The sequence below is a fragment of the Atta colombica genome, unplaced genomic scaffold, assembly GCF_001594045.1.
Source record: "Atta colombica isolate Treedump-2 unplaced genomic scaffold, Acol1.0 scaffold198, whole genome shotgun sequence".
Taxonomy (NCBI): domain Eukaryota; kingdom Metazoa; phylum Arthropoda; class Insecta; order Hymenoptera; family Formicidae; genus Atta; species Atta colombica.
Window position 1 is genome coordinate 4,799,756 of NW_017259291.1, and position 4,787 is coordinate 4,804,542.

General features: G+C 37.4%; 1 protein-coding gene across 1 annotated transcript in view; it reads right to left on the minus strand.

The window, feature by feature from the left end:
- Positions 1-4,787, minus strand: part of LOC108687015 (very-long-chain enoyl-CoA reductase) — a 99,585-nt gene that overhangs the window by 60,340 nt on the left and 34,458 nt on the right. The window lies entirely within an intron of this gene.

The window sequence follows — 4,787 nt, forward strand, 5'->3', positions numbered from 1 at the left end:
CTCTCTCTCTCTCTCTCTCTCTCTCTCTCTCTCCCTCTCTCCGCAGTCAAAACGGATTCAGTCAAACCTTTCTCTAAATTATATTAAATCTCTTATAGTTATTTCTTTGGTGGAGACATTTGACTATCGCAGACGGACGTACAAACCGTAAATATGATAAATATATGAATGAAGAAAATTTTCTGTTTATATCTTTCCTTTTTGCTAACACAAACCGGTACTCAGTTGGTTATCGATCAAATTGATTTATCGATCATAATCTGTATCTATCTACAATGAAGCTAATTTAACTTTACAAACATAAATCGTATCTGTGAATACGCATCTGTGAATATCGGAATTTTATATGGATTTGCGTGCATTATACACGGATGGTGCATCGACTATTAATAAATCAACAGCGCAATGCTACGTATTATGCGTCGTTGAACAAGCCAAATACGTATTTAAATTTTCGTCTCAGTTATTATGAGCCTATTTCGCGCAAATTGCGTTTTCCCCTATTTTGCTTTATTTATATATAATTATACATTTGCTTTATGAAGATATCGTTTCATCGAAATAGCGGATTTTTACACATAATTAATCGTAAATTCGAAATGAATTTCAAATTGTAATATAAAATGTATGTCAATTGAAGACACACTGGCTAGATATATGTATTTTAATATAAAATATGTGTATAGTTTATATTCGTATAGGACATTTAATTTAAAATATATATAATATTTTGTTGCCAACTATACATGACATTCACATACCGAAAGAAATTGCATTCATTTTTCAGATAAGCTGAAAAGCTTTATCGTATATAATTTTGTGCATTAGAAAAAAAATGTTTGTTGTGTATTTATTACGATTTTACGATCTTTTTTTCTCGATCGATAAGAAAAATCGGATCGATAGGCATTATGTATTTTTCTTTGCAACATATCTATAGCAGGAAAAGAAGCGACATAATCTCTCGAGAAAAAAAGATCGTAAAATCGTAATAAATACACAACAAACATTTTTTTTCTAATGCACAAAATTTCACACAAAAGATATTTAGACAAAAAAAATAAAGACGAAATTAAATCAATTTAATTTATCTTTTCAATAAAATAAGATATTTTTCTACAATTAAGTCATAAAGAAGTATTTTTTATTGAAAGATATATATTGAAAGAGAACTGTCAAACGGTCCATTGGACGTACATTTACGATGCATTTATTTGCGGCAAAGCATCTGGAAAACGAGTCTACGAGGACTGAATGGCCAAGGGAAAGGCACCGTTTTCTCAACATCCTTGGAAACGTCTCCACCGTCGGAAATCGCACGTCTATCACCTCGTACAGGACATTTGGCGCGAAGCGCGCGATGCGCATACATATTTGTGAGTACTATTCAATGCTCTCTCTTTTTCTTGATGATCATCATTCAACAAACGTGTCACGAGTTAAAGTCATCAATGGAATTTCGTTTTAAAATTCTTTCACAAATCGTCAATTAAAGTTTTGAAAAAAATCACTCCTGACCTCCATATTAAAAAATTTTAAATCATTTATTGATTTCAAGATTAATTAATCCAAAAACATTCATTAAAACATAAAGATAGATAAATAAAAATATAATATAAACAAGCAGTTTTTAGTAAAAATTAAAATCTTTAGTCGTGAAATGATCACAAAAAAGCATTGTAAAAAAATCCACACGAGATTCCTTAATTTCTTCGGTTAATGGAAAATGATAATTAGGTATTCTTAATTAATTACATAACCATCGAGTAGCGTGATAAGTGACTCTTAATAAAGTCGACGACGGAGGATGCCCACATTTTAAATGCGATTACAAAGAAACTCAAGGAGAGTCCTTCCTGTGTCCATAACGGCACGCGGCCATGCACTTAATGCGTATGCGAGTATTTGTCAATTTGCATTTATATTTGACTGACGCAACGATTTGCGGACGCTATTACGAACGGCGCCGCGGCGCGCACCGCATAAATGGTCGCGTGCATTTTTCCGATAATCGTCATACGACCTTAATATCGCTCCAATCAGAGTTTTACAGACGGCTGGAGGCTCGCCGAAAATAAAATCAAACCGACGAGGCCGTTAAGATCAAAGTTCGCCTAAAAAATCTCAATAACGAATCGAAATGAAATCCTTCGCAAACAGAAATCTCTCTTCCGTCCGCTTTCCCGCAATTCAATTTATATCTTCTGACAATTCATAATACTTATCAAAATTAATTCAATTACAAATTCAAAAAAAGATGGAGCTTCACATTTTAATTTTTAACATTAGAAAAAAACGATTCTCCTGAAATATTAAAAAATTTAAAATATAGAAAATAAAAATTTCTTGGATTTATCAAAATAATTATATAAAATATTCAAATTGATTATTAAAATGTTAAAACTTTTCATAGCATTGCTCATCATGCTTGAGTTTATTATTTGATTAATTATCTCTGATTAAATATCCAACAAAATTATTTTTTATTAGATCTGTATCTATCTAAATTTTTAGATACTTCAAGCAAAATCATTCTTTTCATGTAATTATAAGAATGTAATTACGATTTTTGTCAGAAGACTGATGCATAAATTTTTAATCTTATTTGAAAAACATCTTTTCCATAAAGATATCTTCCGTATAGACAGATTTCTTTACTTCTTACATACTTTAATCCACTCTTTAACATCCGCGTTCATAATTCCACTTGACGCATATTCTCTCGAGTGATTCACTGCGGAGACAGCAGCACCCGTAAATCGACGCGTGTATTTCTGGTATGACTTTAATCAGTCCGAGTAATAATCAGTCGATTTATATTCTGGTACGCTTCACGCCGTGCTCACAATCGGCAAATACTTTATTGAAACAAATGAAAGAATTAAGGAGCGAGTTGATAACTGTTCGAACACACACGTGGATTGATTATATGTAGGGCTGACAATAAACGACATGTGTATTTAATTTGGCAATTGTGCAATTAACTCGTAAATAGAATATTACACAAAGTTAATTTTTTAACGAGTCTTGTAGTCGAGTATTGGCGTCACGATAAAGTGCCGTCGTTTATATGAACTATCATTTTTCCGCGTTAACTTCTCTCACTTAGAATTATTCACAATCTAAATATAAATTCTTTTATATTCACTTATTCACTCTTTTCAACGGAAAAGCCGCAGTTCCGCCTGCGTTGAACTCATTTATTTATTTATTATAAAGTACTTGCATTTATTATATTTATTATAAAGTAGTCATGAAATTCGATGGATAACTCTGTAAAAATTTGCAAGCAAAAGTATTTCGACTCCAAGGACTTGAATTTATTTCTGACTCAAAGAAGAGAGTTTCTCCACCCCATAATACTTTTTCCTTTCATCCTTTTCATCCTACTAAAGATATGACTATGGAATAAGGATGCGGCTTTTTTATTTGATATAAAAATCCATGTTTTACGCGCTAACCCTTTCGTGCCGCTTTTCATTTTTTAAGATTCTTAATGCGCCATGTCGCGACGTCCCGTCTACGAACCCGCATTCCGCGCGACAAATCCTCGCAATTTGTTGACGAAAGAAAAAAGCCCGAAATAAATTTGCAGCCGAAAGCTAGTTTGGTATCGCAAGACCGGTTCTTTTTTTTTTTCAACCTTTCATCGACGGCGCGGGAAAAGGACCACGCATGCTATGCGTATCGCCACGTGCATTACACACGTGGACATTAACAGAGACAGTTCAGCTCCTCTTCCCCTCTCTAGGAAGAAAAGAGAAAAAAAGAGATTCTGAGAACACGAGGGAGGAAGAATGACGACGGGCGGGAGTCGGAGGGACCGAGACAGGTTCGACGAAGAGAGCGAGAGAGCGTGTGCTGCTCCGAAGCCCTATAGCCGTCGGTCGAAAGAGAGCTCGGTGTTCAGTGCTACGATGGTCACCAAGCGGACAGGTCGCAGCCTCTCTCAGCCTTCTCTGCTGCGGTCCATGTGACGATCCTCCTCGTCTATCTACCTCTCGTCTACCCGACCGGCCGTTCATCCGACTGTCAAGCGAGCGCGCGCGTCTCGCTTAATCGCGCCTAATTAAGACGAGCCAAGCGTTTATCCGGAGTCTCATGAGTGCACTGCGCGCGACGCACTGTCATTGACCGTCTGTGGCCCGCGCGCGCGTCGTAAATCATCAAGGTTCTCACCCGCAGCGAAGATAGAGAGAGAGAGAGAGAGAGAGACTGCCGCGTAATTGTGTCACAGTTGATGTATGGATTTATTTTCGTCCATGGTAGAGATTCGCCGTCGTTTTCATTATCGTCTTCGGAGTTATCGTTAGAATCGTCGTCCTTGTCGTCGTCCTCGTCGCTTGGTCGATTCTCTTATCCATAGTGAGACGATACGATTATCGACTATTCGCAGACTCAACGCGCGCGAAAGCGGTCGAGATGGAGCGTTTTACCGAGGCGACTCTAAGAGCCCGTCAGTGAGTGCGCTTCATATGAGATCAAAGGACCGATAAGCGAGGCTAGAAGCGAATAAATGAGAAGGAATATCGTACACGCTGACGGAAGAGATGCGCGATTATTCCCGATGATACCCGCGAGCCGCTGTAAAGAGATCGGAGCGCGTGTACTTCTCTACGCCGGCGAGGAAAGTTCGCACGTGCTTCTGCCGCAGCCTCCCACCTCTCCGTGCGAAGCACGTGGTCGCCGCCAAGAGACTTCTTTCCACACGACATAAGATCAAAGCGAGATTGTCGTTTTCCTTTTGCAGTTTACGGCGTTATTGAAGATACGCGTTTATTGAAGAC